A 23768-nucleotide genomic window follows, 5' to 3' on the forward strand; every position below is an offset into this window, starting at 1 on the left:
CGTCACCTTAATTTTGTGGGCAGGGTTTCGCCGATGGTCCTTCAAGGATTCTAATGTTCTCTCGGGGAATTTTTCCAATAAAGCCCTTTTAATATACCGAGTATCCGCCAATTGCAACTCGGCCTCCTGCGAGGCAAGCAGGGACAATTTCTCTTTAGACCATCTTTTATGGGAACGCTCGGTAGAAATACCCTCATTATATTCTACCAAATAAGCGGAGCGTCTATGTAGCCCAAGGCCACTCTTTGAGCTAAAAGCTCTGAGACAGGTGTCACATCGATAGTGGAATTCAGTAATCCCGCTTGGAGTAGGTAAAATCGCAGCAATGGTATGGACAGGGGACTCAGCTAATCGCACTGAGCCCTCTTCTTTGCTTTGATTTGAGTCATACATTGCCTGATTTTAATATCCCGACAAGTTGACACCCCGCCGGGATAGGGCCGGGTACGGGCTCCCTAGACCTAGTCCGAGTTCGTGCTTGGTGTGCTAAGTCACGACCACTCTCTTCCCCTAGGGATAACCCGCCCCTTGGGTACGTGCACTTCGCACCCCATGAGAGTTCTTGAGGGACATTCTTTTACAGCGCCTCCCTCAGTCGGCCCTTCCTGGCCGGAAAAGTATTTTCTGTGCCTCCGGTGAGGTTGGACACTTGCGTGATACGTTGGCGTTACCCGACCCATACCTTTGACCAACTGGAAAGGCCACGGAGGTGTATATACGACTTATTCTAGGAGGGCTGTCGCTCTCTTAGATAAGACTTGATACTGCCTCTAATGCTAAAGGAGGGTTATTTGATTGACCGTAACTTTTTTCGTATTGTGTTTGCTGCTTTGAAATTTTGCCAGTGAACTAAAATTCGGGCCCTAATTTTGTGGTTAAAATTTCAAAAAAATCCATCGTATAGTTAATTCTATAAAGAATAAAGTTGTTAAGGGTGGTTTTAGAGTCCATAAAATTAATCCGATATTTGGTGAAAAATACTATATTCTTCCATAGAGATAACCTGGGATTTTTTAGAAAAATGACCTTAATTGGGATAGTGTATAAAGAAAACTATTCATTCGTTACGTTTGCGAACCATCTTAAATGAAAGATAGCAGTCCAGTAATGTGCCTTCCCATAGTTTCATTATGAATAATTAAGTTTAAGTATTGATTTTTATCATTAAAAACACTTACTGTGACTTACGTTGTTTTGGGTATTGAAGTTATGGCGTTTTACCGCTGTTAGAGACACGCATTTTAGCCCTAGTTTTTTATATTGGACTTACGGCGTTTTTGTCGTGATTCACGCCGTTAGAGGGCGATTAAGCAATAAAAACATGGCGTTTTTTAGCTCTGTTTAAACCAAAATTTTGGATTAGGAATTAAACTGAAGGCTAATTACGTCTGATTTTTATTATTCTGGAAATACTAAATATGTAAACTCCAGAACATAATAAATAGTTAGCTGGACTTCACTAATGCGTCATTTGAACAAAAAGACAGAAGAAACACCCTATATGGGACTTTCTAGGTATCTGGGAAAAGTTTTCATTTTTAATCTTTGTGGAACGTAGATGGTTCTCAATTTTATAAATTTAAACAAATTGAACTGTCTAGCGAAACAATAAAGATAGCAGAAAACTGAAGACTCTTTCTAAATATGAATCGACCCCGCTGATAACGAATATCACATATATTTTCTCCAAAAACGAATATTTACAAATAATTTTCAGATTTTAGAAAAATTCGCGTTTTTAGCGCGTGCTTGGACCCACGCCTTCAAACTGTGTCTCAATTGATGAAGAACTGAAATGTGTATCTAATTGTAAATAATCAATTCTCTGTGATCATCGTTTCTTGAGTTATTGAATTTTTGCGAAAAGAATCAACGGACAAAGACTTTTGAAAAAGAATATACATTGTCGCCATGCGTCGGTTTATTGAAAATTGTTTGTCTATAGAACATAAAAAAATTAAAATCATGCATATATTTGAATTATAGATAATGAAAATTAGGAAGAAGAAACTACCAAACAGAAATCTGGCATGAAGATTAAAGGTAACATAAATGAAAAGAGACTATGCACCCAGAATGGCTTACAACAATGGCGGCCACTGTTAAGAGCTGGGGTTTCCCGATCTCTGTCCTCTTTTTTTCCTCAACCTGTCAATATTTGATTCATTGATTGTATAGGCTTGAAGGAATATATGACTTTTAAATTGGGCCAGATTAAATTGAGGGTTTACTTAAGATAACCATAAGGTGTGGTAGTGTAATCGGGGAAAACTCTGACTTTGTCAACGACTACTTGATATGTTTTTGTTTGATCCGTTGTAATTAAAGTGTGATTAGGTAATCGTCGAATTTGGGGGCCAATGGGAACTTGTACTGAGCTCATTACTGGTTTGCCATGGTTGTTTACCCCTAATAGTTTTTTCCTAATATCAGAATTGACGTGATTTTCTGTTGATGAATTTAGGTTGAATCCTCTAACTTTAATTAAATTGGTGATTTTTTCTGTTGCGGGGTCGTAAATGTTCATGGAGTCATTTTTTGCTCCTGCACTGCCAAACTCACAAATATAAGCATCTTTCCCTTATGGTTCTAACTCATTCTTCAGCTCGCCAAGATAATCTCCTGTAGGTAGTATAGGGACGCCATCTGGGCAGAGGTAGATATGGCTGTAGATATGGCATGTAGTAGCTTAGGTCACCCACCATCTCGAGATGTTTTAAGAGGTGAAGGCGAGCCGTAGTCGTAGTATAGCAAGCTATAACGACATTTGTGTGTTTATGGGCTATCTCGTTTTCCGCAAGATCTTCTGATTTGACGAGAATAGTATTGTCCTTTAAAGTCAATAGCGTTTTGACCTCTTTGTCTGGGTCAAGAAGTAGTTGATATAGAGTCTTGGCATCTTTTATAATGTCTGTGGTGACGTGTCTGGTATTTCCCCCAAAAATAGTTCAGCATAAGTTTACTTAGGCATCTCAACCCCTCGTTCTTTCCAATTTTATCTATATCTAAATCTATCCCTTCGACTTCTATATAATTCCTCACATAGTTTTCCTTGTCCTCCTGGGCGACGCAATCGGCATAGAATCCGCTAGTCAAGGTTTTATACTCGAGGAAGGAGTTGACATAGTCTTTAAAAAGACCACCCTGTTTAGTCTCGGGATTGTATTGTGTTATTTGGTATGGCCAGGCCTCGTACATGCGGCTGATTTTATACCCCGTTGTACGGCATATCTTTATTCATCGGTAACCCCCCCCCCCCGTAGTTCTCTCTGCTCTTGGGAATGAATACCATCGCTTTCAAATTGTGTTTTGCAACAAGTGTAGCATAGAGGGAATGTGAGCTTCCCGTTTATACGTGCTGGTAAAACAGGATGGATCAGGTTTTGAGCTGGAAGTACATCACACTTGAGGAGTTCATCAAAAGAAAAGATGTCAGTTGTACATAAATGCCGATCCCAAAACAGTACAGTGGAAGGCAGGGAGGATTGAGGATTGCAAGATGGCGGATGAGAAAACAAAATGGTGGGGGAGACTTTGTACGTAAGCCTTTTGATTGACGCACCCTTCTCTCAGACCTGCAAGGGGGCGTTTTTGATTGACGCACCGTGCTCTCGCACCTGTAAGGGGTGTTTTTGATAGACAGGTCAATGAAGCGTGTTCGATTCTCGGATGTAGAAGTACATACATTGGAGTATGAAGATAGGGTGAATTATGATTTAAGAAATGAACAATATTTTAATATGTTAATTAGATTAAAATACGAACCATTATTTCTCCCGTATTAATCAAATGGTTAAGGGAGGATGAAACTCCAGATAACTTTGGGGGAAAAGAAAGAATCCCCAAAAATCCCTACTGGGAAAAAATATATTTCCCGTAAAACCCAAGTCACTAGATTATTCTAGAAAAATTAGAGTTCACCATAAAACCCAGGTTAGCGTTGTTTAAGGCCATGCCGTAAAATGTACAGTCAAAGTTGTAGATTGTTCGAGAATAATCTTCTTGAAAAAACCCACGGCGTAAACACCATTAATGTACAGTCGAAGCTAGGATGCTGATCTTATTAAATAGTATAAAAAGCCGATACCCCAAGTTAAACCACCATCACAATCTCACTCAAGCTCGACGAGGAAGGAAGGTAACAGCCATCAAGTACAATGTAAGTATAATTTTTGTCGACATGGTTTTTTTTAAAGTTAAAGTTTGAATCGTAAATATCGATGTTAATCGGAGGTTTTTTTTAACCCTCACTAAGGCTTAAGAAATCCGTGGTCGTTGACTTTGATTTTCTTACCGGGCGAATTGTTGGAGTTGAACGGGAACAAATAGTCAAAGAGGTGGCCGTTACAACCGTAGGGAAAACACCGAGTGTTGGTTCACTGTCTTTCGCGCCCCCATACAGTGAAAAAAAACTTACATACGACACTGTGCGTCAGAACAGGTGGCTTCTAAACAACCTGCACGGCCTGGAATGGGATTGTGGGTAACCCCCTACGAAAAACTCGGCGAGTGCCTCCGATCTGCAGTTCAAGGCTACGACCGCGTATTCTGTAAAGGGGAGGAAAAATGTTTCTTTTTGTTGATCATTATTAATCGAGAAGTTATAGACTTAAATGGAGTAGGATGTCCAAAAGCTAACGAAATCGATGGGGATGGTCCGATGGTGACGTGTATGCTTAATCATAAGCCTGCATATAATAACAAGAAATATTTGTGTGCACTCTCAAAAGGTATATTATTTTCCGAGTGGATTTATAACCACCAGGAAATTGAAAATAATCATTTAGGACAGCGCTTCTCAAACTGTGGTCCGTGGACCGGCACCGGTCCGCGGACATGCGGCTGCCGGTCCGTAGGCAAGCGCCGGCAGACTCTGCCTTTCCCTGCTATAAACGGCCGTTTCTCTGTTTCTAGTCCCTCCTTATATCAGTAAAGATAAAAAAGACCAAAGTCGTATTTACCTTCTTGAATTTTCATCTTAACGGATCACATGCGCCGATTTAGGTGCGCGAGAGTTAGAGATCGAGCTGTTCCATTATAGTTACCCTTTTTGACCTAACCCCTTTAGTTAAAGTAGAATTGGCCTCGGTTTATTTTACGAACCCCGCTAGGTGTCACCAAGTTCTGACTAATGAGAGGCGTGCCCGAGAAATATCTTTTTCATAAGATCTCTGCGACTCAACGTCTATTATTTTAGCATATTAAGCTTATTCACTATTTGAAATTTAAGCGTTTTCCGTTATATCTGTACTAATTTTTATACCGTTAGTACCCATTCTGTTAAAAAATATGGTTTCTAAAAAAATTGAACATCTATTTTGTTGTTGGAGAATAGTTCACATTTTTTGGTAAGGGATGGTGAAAAGAGGCCCAGTGGCTCATCCTTGCCATTAAAGGAATACCGAACTGATTTAAAAATTATCTCAAATCTAAAGAAAACCGTACTTTTTTGAGAGTTTAAATTCTTCTGATTCCAAAAATATGCTTAATAAATATTTAAATAGGAGGGAAAACACAGAAAAAACACTTCGAAAACTTGAAATTTGGGGGCAAAAGAAAATTTGGGGAGAAGTTTTTGGCGGGTATTTCTCCTCGCTACGTCACTCACGGCATCTCGCGGAAAAGCCAAGCGCGCGCCCGAGACTCCCGAGTCTACTAATGCCGTGCGAATCTGAATAAAATAGGCTTAACGCGGCGCTGAGACACTAACAGGGGTCACGTGAGCGACATCAAGAGAGAAAATTTCTCCTTACTACGTCATCAAACGAAACAAAATTTAGCTAGGCCTTTTCCAAACACAAAACTTTGATTGCAATGTACAAATTTCTACGAAACCAAATACAAAAGTAAACATATCATAATAAACTAGATTTTTCAAGGATTTTTTTCGTATTTTAAGTTTTTGGATGACGAAAATTATAGCACTCGTCATCCACAAACTCTTTAAGTTGTAATCTCATAATAATGGTTTACACACGTATATAAATAAACTACTAATGTGTTTACCATTTTCTCATTCATTAAACTTGGAAAATTGCACTTTATACCAAACAAAAAATATATCTGGTCCGTCATACATAGTTGAAAGAAAAAACCGGTCCGCAAGATTAAAAAGTTTGAGAAGCGCTGGCTTAAAGGAAAAAAATTCAACGACGACATAAGTGTCACAGTTGTAAAAAGAGACAGATTTTTTTGTATTGGTTAAAAAGTTAAAACACGTTTATTTTATTTTCTTGTTGCTAAAATTAGTGGGATAAAATTGTAAAATTGAGTCACAATTAAAATAATTTTTTAAAAAACCAAATGTCCATTTTATTAAAATCTAACTTCATCAAATATTGGTGATGACAAGTTTACAATACCAGCTGCAATCAAAAACATGGGGTTAATGAGAGACGTCATCTCGCAATCCAGTTTTTCATTAAAGATTGAAAAAAGTTTCAATCTTTGTATCACTCTCTCTACATGCATTCTTGCTTTTGGTAATTTGCACATTTAAAAACATCCACGACTATAAACACTGTTTGTTTAAAGTATCTGCGGCAACTGGTATCTGCCATATTAAACATAGTAGAAAGAACTGGGAACGACAAGTTTAGTTTAATTTTAATTAAAAGGAGAAGAGATAGTCCTTCTATTGGGATCTGAGCTTTGAAATTTATTAACATTGTCATAGATTCCACAATGGCATAAAATAATTTAAAATTGGTGATACCATAAGTTCATAATAACCCCCCTTCGGGGGGGGGAAGTACGAAACTGGTTAAAAAGCCGGTAACAACAAAGTTTCGCCGTAAAGCTCAGCGGATTTATACACCGCTTAACTCCCAAAGAAATAGTTACCCCAATGTTTAGCGCCCACGCGCATTAATTTCCCATATTCCGGGTTAGCACTATTTTTATCTTGTGATTTTGGGAGCGAAAATGGCTCGCGAGTCGAGTCTCACGTCTGTCGGCGCGGGCAGCCGCGGTGTACATTAAGCCTTGGCTAAGAAGTTGGCTTTGCGATGGTTTCTAGTTTTCTACAAAACATTTAAACGATAGTCATTATTGTTTTCTTGTGATATGTGTGAGAATTCCGCGGTTAAATTAAAACGGTATGGACAAATTGATTCCCAGTATCTTTAATATAAGAATTCCATCGTGTTTCTACGTCCACATTCTCGCCATTTTACTTAACGACGGAGATCCCTGCCAAGTTTTGGAATGAAAACCAAGGAGTATAGATACTACTACAATCTACTGTAAAGTTGTATGTCCATCAACAGGCTAGTCCTTTATATGCGCAACGACAAAATCTTGTTGTTCGCGATTTTTACCATTAGCTCTATGGCAAGTTTCGTACTTCCCCCCCCCGAAGGGGGGTTATTATGAACTCCTGGTGATACTGGTCATACGGCTTAAATCTTTCTCAGTTTTAACAGAATTCATAATATTAAAGGATTGAGAAAAGTAGGTGTTTACTTGCACTGAAACATCTTTTTTCTCTTGATGTAAGGGCTCACAGACTTCAGTTTCGGGAGCATTGAACTCGACTGCCTATAAGTTGAAGGTTCTGCATCACTTTTAATTTTTATTTGTCGATTATCAGCCCTTTTTTTCTTTCCATTAACTTTCTTTCTAATATCTTCGGAAATAATTTTTCCCTTGGTCAATATAGGCAAACATTGTGAAGGGTAAGTTCCAAGTTTTATTTTTTTTTCCCTGTCGGTATATCTGAAATACAAGTACATTAAATGCTGGTCTTAAATTCTTAATAAATAAAAAAAGAACATACTAGGAAAAAAGTAATCAGTCTTCTTGAAATGTAAACTGCATAGACAAATTCGGAAATGAAGACGAACTTCCAGGGGCGGGGATAAGATCGTTATGCGCGGATCTCTTAAAAGGCGGCGCTACCGTAGTTTAAAAAAAAGTTAAAAAATGAAATATGGCTCCAAAATTTTGATGGTTGAGGTATTTTTAGTCATTTAGTTAAAAGATCTGTTATTTTAATCAAATAATTATCATTAATTTTAAATATTAGTAACGTATGCTACTTGATAATCATAAAAATATAGTTTAAATCATTGTAAATAAAGCATTTTCATTGCTGGAGTGCTAAGCCTTAGTCAAAATGAGTCCCAGGTGCCCCCCAGGCAAGATTTTATCTGTTTTGAACTGTACCCAAAAAGGAAATTCTAAATCTGTTAGTATAGTTAAGTGAGTTTAAATTATTCCCAATAATTGTCAATTTTATTTCAGATTTCCTACCATAGTTTACCTTCGTTAGAAAACAAATCCTTGAGATTGCTTTGGCTTAAGAAAATCCGCCGCCGAGACTTCATTTATAAACCAATAAAGTACATTTATGTGTGTTCAAAACATTTTAAAAGGTCTGATTATGACCCTGGACGTGGAAATGGCAAGAATATACTGAAGAAAGGGACGGTTCCTTCGGTATTTACGTGGGATTTTACCACTGGTACCAAAATAGTTGACTCTACAGACACGGTGGTTGAAAGTTTAAATAATACCGAAGATGATGAATCTGTTGTTAAAGATATGGTATCAGAAATGATCCCGGTTGTCACTTCAACAGAGGAGTACATGTCATCCGTAGCCATTTATTGTAATTGTGAATGTTCGAAGAACGTGAAAGAGTTGGAAGCGCAAGTGATAGAGATGGAAGCGAAAGCGAAAGAGTTGGAAGCAAAAGAGAAAGAATTAGAAGCGTGCATCGCTGAACTGAACTTGAAAGTATCTATCAAAAATTATCAACTCAAAAAAGTAGAAAAGGATTCACTTGATGCAAAGCATAGGGCCAAAATTGCTGAGCAGAGCTATAATGAGCTTAAACCTAGTATAGACAGAATAAAGGATAACAACAAGGATATATTATTTTACACTGGCCTGCCCTGTTATGATAAACTTATGGCCTTATATAATCGGCTTAATCCAGGCCCCAATGCAGAAAACATCAACTTTTGGAATGGTGGGAGGGTTAAACCAAAAATGTCACCTGTAGGTCGAAACAAGAAATTGAATGTGAAAGATCAGTTTCTTCTAGTTTTGATGCGTCTGCGACTCGGCCTTTTTTTAAAAGATTTAGCAGACCGCTTCGGTATTTCACCAAGCACAGCGTCCAATTATTGCGTTACTTGGATAAATTTCATGTACTTTCGCTTAGGACAAATAAATCTATGGCCTACAAGAGAACAAGTTGACGCAACTATGCCAGAAAGTCCAATCTTTAGGATACGGTGCCATTCTTCGCGCAACTTGATTTCCTTTGAAAAACTATGCATACTTAACCGAGCCTGCAGGGATACTTAGTTTTAATCTAGAATTACATTGTGGGACACTGCAATACTTTTTGCTAGGCGCCATGTTATGATCCTCTTATGATAACTTAAGCCTCGGCACTCGCCAGGGAGGAACACTTACTCCGTTAGAACAGTTACCAAAATTACCGCTAGGTGGCGCATCACTTTTTCGCGATAGCCAATAGGATCTCATTGGCGATAGCCAATAGCTTAAGGTCATTTTAGGCCTAATTTTCAAACCTATAAGTCGTGAATTGTTCAACTGAAAGTAAGTTCTTAAATATAATAATTAAATATGTCATAATTTGCTAATTTTTTAGCTTTGGCGTAAAATTAGAATTTGCAACACTTAATTTTGTTGCCAAGTTTAAAAATATATGGAAAATAATGATATTTTTATGTTGTTTAAAATAAATAATTTATCGTTTATTGATTTAGGCTTAGAAAATGGAAAATGTTGTTAACCATTTTAACAAAGGATGCCACGTTAGTTTTTATGGTGGGGGAGGACGTGGAGGAGGAGGACGTGGAGGAAGAGGGGGACGTGGAGGTAGACGGGGTGGTGGAGGAGGACGTGGAGGTAGGGGAGGAGGTGGGCGTAGAGGCGGAAAATCGAGTGGAAAAAGGATTTGCTACAACTGCAAAAAACCGGGGCATATTGCCAAAAGTTGGCCAAATAAGGAAGGTAGGACAAGAAAATAATTTTATAAATTTACCTGGGTCTTTTATTGAACCATAGCCCACTTGATCACGCACGCTGGCTGCACGCGCTCTAGAAGCCCGTCCAAACATTTTTTTTTAAATGTTAACTCGCGAATGCGGCGCGTCACATAGGTTCGGTCTAAACTTTCAAACCCGTCTGGTTTTAACATGGGCGTCTATGGGAGGGGGCCAGTTTTTTCAACGTTTTTGGTCCAAATAGTGCATCCACTGGTTCAAATCTCTTGAATATTTAACGAGACGTGTATTGAATGGTTTGACATTATCCTGTAAAATTTAAAGTCTTTAGCTATAATAGTTTTTATTATAAAAAATAAAAATCATCACATAGTAGAGAAATTGAAACGTTTCTCTACTATCAATTTCTCTATTATGTGATGATTTTTCTTTTTTATAATAAAAACTATTATAGCTAAAGACTTTAAATTTTACAGGATAATGTCAAACCTTTCAATACACGTCTCGTTAAAAATTCAAGACATTTGAACCAGTGGATGCACTATTTGGACCAAAAACGTTGAAAAAACTGGCCCCCTCCCATAGACGCCCATGTTAAAACCAGACGGGTTTGAATTTTAGACCGAACCTATGTTATTCTCATTCTTAGGGTCGATTGAGCGGGCTTCTATAGCGCGTGCAGCCAGCGTGATCAAGTGGGCTATGATTGAACAAAGGACAATATTCTTAGTTAATGTCAATTAATTTTATATCCATCAAATATTAGACGAAAAAAAAGAAGAAAAAGAGGAGAAAGCCAAAAAAATCGAGGAAAATAAAAAAATTGAGGAAGAAAAAAAAATGGAGGTTGACACCGGAGAAAACTAAAAAACATTATAAGCATTATAATTGTAAGTCACAGTTAATTTTTTTTTTCTTGAATGAAAAAATAATGTTGAGATTGTGTTTCACGTAGGTTCTGGAAAAGGCGAATTTTTATATATATTGTATAAATATTTTATTTTTTTTATTTTTTAATTGTATAAACATTATAATTTTTTTTATTTTTTATTTATGATTTAAAACAATTTTTCCAGCTGTTTTTTTATTTTTTTGTTCCATGTTTTTAAAATTTAAAGCGAACCTTTAATTCTTCCCGCCTTTATTTGAATGTTATTGCAATGATAAAAGCTGGCTCAGTTTACATCAGTACTTTGAAACTGACCCTTAACTTCCGTAGAATCTGTAATCTGCCATTTCCGCATAAATTTCTTTCCCAGACTTGTCCCAGACTTTTTAGGCCCGGCCATTTTCAATTTCCCAGACTTTCCCCTGAATTTTTAGGCCCATTTTTAATTTCCCAAACTTTCCCCAGACTTTTTAGGCGCATTTTCAATATCCCAGACTTTTCCCTGACTTTTTAGGCCTAATTTCAATCAAAAAATGAATAAATCTAGATGGTTATAATTATGTTCAAATGAAAGCTATTAAATCCATCTCTTTGTTATTTGGCTCCGTTAATTTCTGAAACTTACCAAAAACTAGTGTATTACATATTTAACCAAAATTTATGTTAATTATTCAATTTCCCTGACTATTCAGGCCCATTTTCAATTTCCCAGACTTGTTCCAGACTTTTCAGGCCCATTTTCAATTTCCCAGACTTGTCCCAGACTTTTCAGGCCCATTTTCAATTTCCCAGACTTGTCGCTGACTTATCAGGCCCATTTTAAATTTTCCAGACTTGTCCCTGACTTTTAAGCCCATTTTCAATTTCCCAGACTTGTCCCAGACTTTTTAGGCCCGTTTTCAATTTCCCCTGAATTTTTAGGCCCATTTTTAATTTCCCAGACTTTCCCCAGACTTTTTAGGCGCATTTTCAATATCCCAGACTTTCCCCTGACATTTTAGGCCTAATTTCAATCGAAAAAAGTTATTAAATGAATAAATCTATACGGTTATTAAATCCATCTCTTTGACATTTGGCTCCGTTAATTTCTGAAAATTTACAAAAACTAGTGTATTACATATTTAACCAAAATGTATGTTAATTAACCTAACAAAAAAAACCTTATGAAATAAAGAGCTTGAGAATGGATCCCCTTAAAACCAGAACCAAGACCTGTAAGTGTTATAGTTTGAAACAGTTTTTGAAAATGAACACTTTCGTTTCTTTTATATTTACCTACGATAATTTCGGAATCAAGGCTTAGTTGCAGAACCACTGTAACACTGAACAGTGTGTTACACATTAAACATAAACCAAATAAATTTAATTTTAACTATATATCGTGTTATAAACGCCTTTAAAAAAAACGTGCCCTCAAATACAAAAGCTACGTTAGTATGTCGAATATTAAGAAAACATGTTAGAGAACCAATTCATTTTGCACGTTTAATACAAAATTTAAATTTAAATAATGCAAATATAAAATGTTATTAAATGAAAGACTATATACAGTTCTGTTTGTCATTATTTCCCTTGAAAAGTTGTCGCTAGCGTTCAGCCAGCGGAGGGTTCTTCATCAAGGTGTAAAATTTACCACTACAGCTGATTGATGTGTCCTAGCTGTCACAGATAATAATGTAGTAATTAATTGATCTACCAGTAAGATTAATAATTAATTTGAACATACCAACAGTATTCGTAATGTCTAGCTTTTATCTTAACCGAAGCTAATGTTGCCTATTCCTATAACATCAACATAACGGCAACGCTACCTTGACCGAGGCTTAACGAAATTAGCTTAGCGAAATTCGTTAATAATAAAATATTCTGTTGGCTTTTAAATTTAAAATTAATTTTAGTAAATTTCATTGACGTTTTTTGTTGTGAAAACAATAAAAATCATACCTAATTAGCCTCCAGTTTAATTCCAAATCCAAAATTTTGATTTTAACCGACAGCTCAAACGCCATGTTTTTCTTGCTTAATTAAAGGTTACGTCGGCGCCGTTTATTACCGATCTGGAACGCTAGATGGCGCCAGGAGAAGACAGTGTTGTATAGGATTTCCAAAAAAGTCCATACCCCACGATTGGCTGAATTATATGACGTCATACAAAGACCCTATTCTGGACTGTCCAATACAATATCAATCATGGCTTGCTAGAACCCGCGCGTAGGGCGTCCGTTTAGGGTATATTGTCGCGTCTTTTTCTTTCAGGATTCGGTTTCATCCGGTTTTCGCAACGGTTTTCTAAGTTTGAAATACATTCTAACTTTGCTGTCGTAGAGAGCTGTACTAGACTAGTTCGTTACGATTTGAATATAAAGTTGACACGAATTTGTTGCTGTTTTTATAATTTTTTGTTACATTTATTATAATTTTCATAACATAATTTAAGAATTAATAGTACTAGTAACTGAAATATTAGAAAAATTTTTGTAGTTTAGGAAAATATCACAGTGAGTGAAACGTTTGTTTTGACCAAGGCTTAGGAAACTTTCAAATTTTGGCTTTGGAAATTCATTTATAAGTAAAGATACTATGGCGACTAAAGGTAAAAAATTTAACTAAACCAATTACTGTCTGACAAATTAGAAATCCATTATGTTTTGCAGAACCTATCCATAGAATTAAGCTTAGTAAAGCAGTTTTTGAAAGATGGACAACGGAGAAGAATCGGTGGGGTATGGGAATAGGATCACAAAATGATAAATTTGTGACATTCCTGCTTGACAAACTGCAGTAAGTTTTTGAGGCCCCCAACCCTCTTTTTCACAGTAATTATTATGCTGTTGGCTAATATATATTTATATGTTTATTGAAAACAAGCCAGGGGGAAATGTGTCATAAATGGACCCAAAGTGTGTTTGATACCACTGAGAAAATTACTCAAACTGACCCCATTACCACATTTGAGATGATGACATCTCCAGGGTTTCCTCCTCAAAGACATTATCGGCGTGTGACACCAAAAGGTAGATATTCAATGCTTTATTCACCTAACTAAGCCCGGGAGTTTATTTTTTCTTTTATTTGCAGATAAACCAGAGACTCCTACCTATAAGAGGCTAGGTTTGGCTATGGAGTCACCATTGGCTAATACGCCTGTTAAAAGAACTCCAACAAAACGGGCAAAACGTACCTTATTTGAAGTGGAAATGGAAGAGGAGGAAGAGCTTGAAAAGTAAACATGCCCTTTTCATTTGTGTTAAACTTAAAACAATCCTACAGTCTTGGTTCTTTCTAATTTGGGCAACCTTAATTCAGGGAGGAAGATGGAGATGAAATGGAAAGAGGCGCTGACGAACTAGAGCAGGAGGCATTGGGAGACGAACTTGAAAATCTAGAGTAATATTTTTTTGGAATATTGTTTAATTAATTTGTTAGAAATTTTCCTAAATCTCCGCAAACACTTATAGTAATGAAGGAGAATGTGATGATCTCAATTTTGAAAATGATTTTACGGAAGATGACGATAAAGATGCTGATTATGAAGAATTAATAATTGAGTACAATGAAGTAAGTTCTCCCACTTTAATTCTTCAATCTTCTTATAATTTCAAATTAATACTTATATGTTACTCTTTTTAGCCTGTGCCGCAAAAACCTAAACATCTAACGGCCGAAGAAATAATAAGGGAACCTATGTGTTTTGTGTGACATCTCTTGTTCAAAAAGCTTTTGGAACAAAGTGCCAATATTGCAAATCAGCCATCACCTACAAAGTTCATAGGCGAGCTACCGCCCTCATTTACACGTGGAATTGTTGCGAAGGATCAGGTGGAAAACATGCAAAGGTAATTAGTAGATTTCCATTGTTTTCTTTCAATCACAAATGCCTAAGGTATATCTCAACTCTTATAGGGCAAATGGGAAAGCCAACCGAATTTTCACGGCCTCTATGCTGGAAATTTATCACTTGCAAGTTCTATAGTTCTCTCTGGTAACCAGTACGGAAAAGTCAAGGGGGTCTCGATCGGAGCTAGGAATTTTCAATTTTCTGTCTCTTGACGAAAGTTCGTCTGCTTATGGTCCGCGTTCTATAGATGTGACGTCATACGTGGAGAATTTTTAAAACGTAAAAGCGGGAATATTGACTTCGCTGTTTTTGGTATTAATATTCTATGAACTATAACTTATTTATTAGCTTATTTAAAAGTATTTTTAAGGAAGACAACCTTTTTTTTCTTATTTAAAGTGTTTTGTGGATTTATTTTAAAAATCAGGTACATTTGAAATTTTAAAATCAGGTTCATTGGATATATATATGGAACGTTACTCATAAGTAGTAGGCGCGTACTATAAAAGATTTTTCCAATCCGACGCCATCTTAAAAAATGGCGACCAGAAATGTAAAAAATCTTCTCTATGGAACAGAGTCCGCGCGTTTCAAACGATTTCGCAAATATTTAGTACACTGATTTCCTTTGACCTATAGGCGGGTTGAATGGTCTTTCGCCTTCGATTTGTTGCCTTCTTTTTAAATGGCGGCCAAAAACTTAAAACCCTTCTTTATAGAATGATATCCGCGTGAAAAATAATAAAAAATGTCCCGACGGGCTGACGGGCAACGCCGCGTGCCCTCGCTCCTAGGGTGCTACAAAAATATCGCTTTGGTCCCATTGAACCGAATTCCCATTCGACAGAAGGGTTTTTTTTGGGGGGTCCCATTCGACGGAACGTAGCCAAAGGTGCGATTTTATTATAGTCCCATTGGACCGAAATTCTATTGAACTGGAAGAAGACATACTGTGTGGTTTTGCATTAAATATATTTTTAATTTCACAACTTATTATTGTTAAAATAAATGTGAGTTGAAAATGTATTACTGCACTTATTTTAACTACGTTTTAATTACGGCGAACCTCACCTACCCTAGCCTAACCTAACCTAACCTAACCTAACCTACCCTAGCCTAACCTAACCAAACGTAACCTAACCTAACCTAACCTAACCCAACCCAACCTTGTTTGGAGGTAAAAAGATTATTTATATGAGTATTAAAAGCCCGCCTCTTACCACGAACAATTTATTAGCAATAATAGAAATATTTTGGAAAAGATGTCAGATAATTAATTAGAGAATATTTTGGAAAAGGTGGAAGCTAATTAATAGGAAAATCTTTTGGAAAAGGTGGCAGCTAATTAATAGGAAAATCTTTTGGAAAAGGTGGCAGCTAATTAATAGGAGAATATTTTAGAAAAGGTGGTAGCTAATTAAAAGAAGAATCTTTTGGAAAATGTGGCAGCTAATTAGTAGGAGAATGTTTTGGAAAAGGTTGCAGCTAATTAATAGGAAAATATTTTGGAAAAGGTGGCAGCTAATTAATAGAAGAATATTTTGGAAAAGGTGGCAGCTAATTAATAGAAGAATATTTTGGAAAAGGTGGCAGCTAATTAATAGGAGAATGTTTTGGAAAAGGTGGTAGCTAATTAAAAGGAGAATATTTTGGAAAAGGTGGTAGCTAGTTAAAAGGAGAATATTTTGGAAAATGTGGTAGCTAATTAGTAGGAGAATGTTTTGGAAAAGGTTGCAGCTAATTAGTAGGAGAATATTTTGAAAAAGGTGGCAGCTAATTAATAGGAAAATCTTTTGGAATAGGTGGCAGCTAATTAATAGGAGAATGTTTTGGAAAAGATGGTAGCTATTTAAAGGGAGAATATTTTGGAAAAGGTGGTAGCTAATTAAAAGGAGCACATTTTGGCAAAGGTGTCAACGAATTATTGGAACCAAACCAAACCTAAACTAACCTAACCTAAGCTAAGCTAAGCTAAGCTAACCTAACCTAACCTAACCTAACCTAACCTAACCTAACCAAACCCAACCTAACCTAACCCACCCGAAACCAAAATATTAAAATTTTAATTTAAAATTTAAAGACATCGATGGAACTACCATTAAGACTGTACTTGATTTTAAGCACAATTTGTTTATTAATTCTATATATCTCTTGCCTTGAAAGGAATGAAAGTGAGCGTTATAATTAGTATCACGAAACATTTACTTTTAATATTATTAACATACTTTTCGGAGATTCGAACCAACAACCTATCGCTTCGCAGTCCAACATCGTATCCACTACACCACCGAATCGCTGACGGCTACAGTGTTTCAAGTTATATTCATGTATTTTTTAGGGGCATATTCGGACGATTTTGATTTCGGTCCATCGGGAATATAGCCATTGGGCTGGAAATCTAAAATCATTGCGGGATATTCGGTCGAATGGGATTTCGGTCCATTGGGAATTCGGTTGAAAGGAACGATAGCAAAATGCCAGTCATCAGTAAAATCTACCCATTCTTTATATCATTTTGATGGAAGTTCTTATTACGCGCGAGCGACGCCGCGGGTGACGCCGCGGGTAACAGCTAGTATATATGTATGTATATATATATATATATATATATATATATATATATAATTTTTTAAATGAAGTACATTTTAAATAATCACAACATGCTCATTTTTTACCAAACAAATTTAAGGTTTTTTTAGCTGCTTTTATATTTTGGTTTGGTTCCAGAATTAGCTGGTTTAAAAACTTCATACGGATAAAAGTACGAATTTTCACAAATGTATCAATTAGATCTCTTGGGTATGTCGTAAATTGTTGACACACCTTATCCACAACATTTCGAACAACTCCAACCTCATTTGACATTGTTTGTTTAAGATCATTGTTTTTGTAATGATGGTTGAGAAAAATGGTTTCAAATTATTTAACATCTTTCAAAAATTGATTTGATGGTACAATAGTTCCACCATACGAGAGTTGTGTGACCCACGAAGGAACTGCATTGTCGTGCTCTAGGACAGAGCAAACTGATTTTAAATTTAAGTTAGGGTATTTATCTATGTATTTCTTCGCAACCCAACCCGCTAAATATTCTATACCCCCTTCTTCTTGTTCACTGAAATCATAGAGGAGCTTATTTCTTTCCGGATTCTGATTTTCGTTATTTCTTCTTAGTGTTGTTTGTAGTGAAGGCTCAAAGGTACTCGTTTTTGGTGTACTTGTTTTGGATGGTGAAAGCGCTACATTCTGAATGCAATTGGTAATATTATTTAGTTTAGGTCGAATGATTGGCGTTGAATTGAATGGCGTTAGAATTGTACTATCACAGTTTGCAGTTGAATCTAAGCCACCATTGAAAAGAAAGTCAATTTCATCAACATCATCAATTTCTTCTACATCTGTTGGTTCAAATACTTTTGTAACCAAGTACTCATCATTGGTCTGTGATTGCGTGTTGGAATTTCTTTGTAGGATTCCGGGGTTTTTACCCAGAATAATCATTTTAATTCGGGCTAGAGCGTTTAATGGTGTCGGGTGATCATCAAGCCCACCACGTGTTCGCAGTTGGGAAAAGAAATTTTCCAAACAGTCCTGATTCAGACGGTGTGTCAAAATATAATTAATTCCATACTTATATTTCAGATCATACCAGAGAGATTGAAGTGATTTATTGGATATAATAATTCCTTTTTGAAAAAGCTGCAAACTATTTAACGGCACACCTTTTTTTGTTGAAACATCTTATCGCTTGCATCAGGTGGCTCATATTTTCTAAAGCTGCTGTCTGCTCTTTGAAATTCACACCATACCCACTTTTGGTACCATTATTTTGGCTGTAACTATTCATGACATCGAACCAACTGTTGACGGTTTCAAGGAACTCAACGGTTTTTGTTCGCGATTCTTCTTCACCTTCATCGGGTAACGAAGGCAGTCTCTTAACAGCCGTAGCTACAGTTCCTGACAACAGTTCCGCAGCTAGGCGAACGTTTTTCCGCTGTGTTTTGACACACTCAAGGTGAAGTTTGGTAAGCTTGTTGCACATCTTCAATTCAGCTCTGTCTTGCTTAAATACAGTCACAACAAAATCTTTCTTAACAGTAGCTCCTTCTAAATCAAATCCAGTGTCCAAAAACCAATTTCTGACTAGTTTCAATGCATGCGGTGCGTCAGCGAAACAGTATATTTTCTCATTCGGAAGGGCTGGGATGTCAAACCAGGTTCTATTTATATTTATACCAAGTTGACGCCAAAGTCCCATATTCCCTCCTCCCATATCATTGACGCAAGCCACAACCGTAAATCCAGCTTTTTGCATCTCCGTAATGGCGCTTGATAAAATATCCTTGGTCATTTTCTGGTCAAATTCTAAATATATGGGTTGTTTCCATTTTCCAAACAAACCCCTAGCCATTATGACTTGCAGATATTTGTGTTTGCCAATTATCTGGTCATTTTTGACGTCGTACTCATAAAACTATTTGACGTTAACTTCGTCAAATGATAGTACAGTAAGTTTCTCTGTATTGGAGAGAGTTTGACCAGGGAGTAAGGAACGTTAGAGGGAGTTTTGATCTAATGCTAAAAAAACCGTCATACAGTGGCAAATGGTAAAGAAAGTGGGGGGTAGGAATTTTTATCTCCGTTCCTCAATTTTTGCTAACGCGCAGGCGCGAGTGACGTCGTTTACTACCGCCAGCAGAGAGAATTTAAAAATTCTCTCTGCAGCCAGCGCCAGCTTCCGCTTCCATCGACTGCTGCCCCACTCACTCTGTTCGACTCGCCGTCGAGATAACCGAAAGCCCGGAAGGCGAATTTGCGGTATCGTTCGGTAGGCGTTATAAAATATTCAACGTTTTAAAGCTCAAGTTTCGAAATTTTTTGAGACATTTACCAAGTCTTCAACTAAATATTATAACATTTTCGTTAAATTTCAACATAAATATAGCTCTGAGAATAAAATTAGACACGAAAACTACACTAAGCCTTGGTTAGATATCATCGGCTGAGGCCGAGCGGCGCATCTCGAGCCGCCGGCGGCCGGGCTTGCCGTAACGGCGAGAACAGAAAAATACCTCGTTAAAAACAGATGCACGACGGTTTTTAAATTTGACGCATGCGCGCGGACACCGCGTTGAGTCCCCGAGTCAGCGCCAGAGAGAGACGATTTTAGCCACGAATCTAACGAACGCGCCTATTCACTTTAATACTCCCTCTAACGTTCCTTACTCCCTGGTTTGACCTATTGACTTTATCAATGAAATAACATCAGCAATTAAGCCTTTTCTTAGATATATTTGGGAAGCGTAGCGTTGTAGAGTTGATATACCAGGTAGTGGAATATTTTTTTGGTCTCTCAAATAGACATACGCTCGTTTACTTAGATAACGGAGTGTGAAAGCGTTCGCTATGACTTCACGGTCCCAGTTGACTTTCTTCTTCCCCAACAGTTTTTTATTTGACTTAGTGTAAATATTTTCTCTAAACACCCCATGTATTTTCCGTGATACTTCTCACTGTCTTTAACTTTTTTCTGTAAACGCTTTACTTCTTTATTCAAACTCCGAATAGTAGCGTTTTGACGAGCAATTTCATAGTATTGAAGCTTATTCTTTCGCTTTTTTTTCAAAAGCCGATGTTTAGCATTGTTTAAGTGCTTGGCTAACGTTCTGTTCTCTTTTTCTGAATGTTCAAAGTTTTTCCAGAAAATGTTACTTTTTCTTAATTCTTCTACGCCATCACAATTTCAGTAACACCGAGAACACTTTAAACATTGACCTTCGTTAATAGGAACCATTTTCAAGCAACTTGATTTTTCCTTACAAACATTCATGTCTTCATTGTAAAGCTTTAATACTTTCTCACTTGAATTATTTTGTAGACTAGAATCGTGTAAATTATCACAGGCTTTGATAATTTCAGTATTAACATTGAATAATACGCTATTGGTCGTGTTGTTAGTACTTGACGATTCGGTAGTAATACTAACGTTGATAATGTTGTTACATGACACATTTGAGCCAGAGGAAATAGTAACATTGGACGTATCAATAGCAACATTGGACGTATCAATAGGAACATTGGGCGTATCAATAGTAGTATTGGGCGTAACAAGAGTAACATTGGACGTATCAATAGTAATATTGGGCGTATCAATAGTAAATACGTTGGAAGTTTCATTAGATAATATACTTGATTTGGAAGAAATGTTGGTAGATTCTAACAGTTCTGAATTTACTAACTGATCAATAAGTTTTCTTCTTTCTCTACATCTGGCTCTAGACTCTCTTGCTTCTGAACTTTTCACCAACACAGACTGTTGGTATGGTAACTTCATAGAAGGAACTGCACTTGAATTTAACCGTCTTTTAGGCTTCGTTCCCATCAGTTCAGCTTTAAAATCTCTTACAAAATCTTCGTCTTTGAAATGTTCCGAGCAAATTCTTGCATAAGTAGTATTAATTTTAGGATTGTAACATTAAGTAATCCATATTCTTCGGATTTTTGAGTCCTTTGGTAATGTAAAGTAACTGATATGATTCTTGTCCACATTTTTGGAAGTTACGGAAAATTTATTATCACATCCAGTTATTGCACACTTTGCTCCACCGTACGGCATGTTAAATATTTTATTTAGGTCATTAAAACAAGTTAAAAAATAGGAACTAATCAAAATTAATTGATTTTATCTAAGCCTTGTCCATAACTTATAGCCTCTACGCTGTATATTTGAGCTATCGTCGTCTGCAGAATCTCCACGTACTACGTCACAGAGAGAGTCAGGGAGAGACCAATCAAATAACGAGAAAAAATCAAAAGAAAACGGCGCGATCGAGGCAACCTTATATAGCGCTTTCTTTACGAACCTTGGGGTTAAGCCCCTATTTAGCGAAATCGTTCGAGAACCTATTCTATTCAATGGTATTTTGGAGAGATGCAGGGATGTTGAGTTTTTTCTCGCTGGTAGGGGGTGTGTTGTTGATTGTCATGACGCTAGCCTGATGGCCAACATGTCATAATAGAAGCCCCTTTTTAGACCGTATTCACCATAAAGGGTTCCCCTCTCTACAAAAGTGCAACCATACCTATTTTCAACTACTCTTTTTGATCATACCGACATTGTTATATTGGTCAGGAAAAACAGGGGGTTGACCTTTCATACGGTTGCTACAATTTGAAATAATTTTCAGTGGTATACTACCTGTATTTCCTTCATTTGATTTTCCGTAATTATTTTTTAGACCAAATAACAACAAGAAAAATTAGTTGTCAATGTTAACAGGGATATTTGTTAAGAATGATGTGTGCACTAAAGGAGCTAGAGCAAATGACTCGCGACACTTGTCTAGAGTCAACTCTTAATTTGGAAAGTACGTTCATTAATACAATTCCAAAAACCCAAAAAATCTTCCCCATTAAATAAAATTCTCCGATGTCAACGTTAAAATTCCTAGTTTTTTCCACACATTTTTCCCAAACCAGTGGCAACACTACATCTAAACCAAGAATAAGCGAACAAACAATCGTTATTCGCCGAACTCCGAGCTCCTATTTGATCCCCCCCATATAGTAGTATTAAGAAAAATTAGGCAATTACTTTATATAATTTTAAAAGCATTCTCATATATACTGAATTTGGTTTCTTGAAGTGGATAAAAAAGGTAGTTTTAGGCGTAACTAGGGTAGCATATGGTTGAAAAGGGGGCCCAACGTAAGGGTCCCCGCTTATTTTTAACATCTTTGAAACCCAATATGATCTGGGCATCGCCATATAAAAATAAGGCTTCCATTTTTCTAGACTCCTGAAAAGGTGTTTGCCAAACGCTTTTCATTTCTTTACGGGAAGTTTTAAAACATCCAACCCATCTCCGGCCAAATGTTTAGAGAGAAGAAAAAAAACGCATCTCAGTTTCATCCCTCGATTTCTCAATGAAAACCTAATCCATAACCTAAACTCGGTATGAGCACTTCGAAAGAGTACCTTCTATACAGGGTGTTTCTGATAAGTCTGCCATAAATTAGAGATTGTGTTCTTATAGGGTCAAACTGAGTGGAAAGTGTAAGCAGAACTTTATTTACGACGATAGGGGCCAATCCATGTTTTGGGAGCTCATATCTCTGCACGTAACTAAATGTTGTAGACCCCATCCATGTTCTGGTGACACTTGCCACTGACTCAGTTTGACCCTAAGAACACACCTTTTAATTTACGTCAGACTTATCGTAAACACCCTGTACATACCACCATAACTTCCAAGGAGACCCGAGGACCGCGAAACAAAGACGCGCATATGCAGTTTAAACGGCAGCCGACATAAATAAATATGAGATCCCAATACAAAAAACAATAAAAGCCATGGGAAATCCTCGAATCATTCCATGAGAATTTTTATTTTCAAAATCTCGTGCGGCGTTTTGCTTTTCCTTGTGACAGAGAAATTTTGTTTTGAATCACGTGACACGGTGGGGTGTTGTTTTCTTTATTGACAGCCTAACTTTAACTTGATATATTTTATAATTCAGTTATGTTTAATGCATTTAATCTTTCGAAATTAGGGTCTAAATAACATGAGGTTTTTTAATAGGTTTTTGGAGAGTCAAATATTTTTAAAAAACAAAACAAATCTACAAAAACAGGTGGTTATACCTGAAACGCTATACTACACCTTTATACTATGAGCGACGAAGCGTTAGAAAATTCGTAATGTCACCGTGTACCTTTAAAAAAACCGCTCTGATGTATATTTGCGCTTTCTTCGACAACATCTAAGGATTAAAAAAGTCCCCTTCTTCCCTGGCTGCTTCTTCCCGTATACTTTAAGGGAGGAATTCTCTCTCTCTCTCTCTCTCTCTCTCTCTCTCTCTCTCTCTCTCTCTCTCTCTCTCTCTCTCTCTCTCTCTCTCTCTCTCTCTCTCCAAAGAGGCGGTATATCTGGTGTCAAATAACGGAATTTTTTTTCACTAAGAGTATTAGAAGCATGGGGTTTTCAAATCTCGATGGGCTCTAAACAATATTTTTAAGCCTAGGTCTAATTTAAAAACATTAAGACCATTATGA

General features: G+C 36.8%; 2 long non-coding RNA genes across 2 annotated transcripts; one reads left to right on the top strand and one right to left on the bottom strand.

The window, feature by feature from the left end:
• Nucleotides 1-12354: 12354 nt before the first annotated feature.
• On the bottom strand, nucleotides 12355-12897 carry LOC149662757 (uncharacterized). The gene is made up of 3 exons (XR_016368659.1): nucleotides 12817-12897; nucleotides 12599-12745; nucleotides 12355-12531 (listed from the first exon to the last, which is right to left on the bottom strand). It is a non-coding gene; the product is annotated as an uncharacterized LOC149662757 (long non-coding RNA).
• A 1322-nt stretch (nucleotides 12898-14219) lies between these two features.
• Nucleotides 14220-14535, top strand: LOC149662758 (uncharacterized). Its single transcript, XR_016368660.1, has 3 exons — nucleotides 14220-14259; nucleotides 14331-14430; nucleotides 14503-14535. It is a non-coding gene; the product is annotated as an uncharacterized LOC149662758 (long non-coding RNA).
• Nucleotides 14536-23768: the final 9233 nt, after the last annotated feature.

The sequence above is a fragment of the Phalangium opilio genome, unplaced genomic scaffold, assembly GCF_054372755.1.
Source record: "Phalangium opilio isolate 3A_F unplaced genomic scaffold, DU_Popi_V2 ptg000063l_1, whole genome shotgun sequence".
NCBI classification, from domain to species: Eukaryota; Metazoa; Arthropoda; class Arachnida; order Opiliones; family Phalangiidae; genus Phalangium; species Phalangium opilio.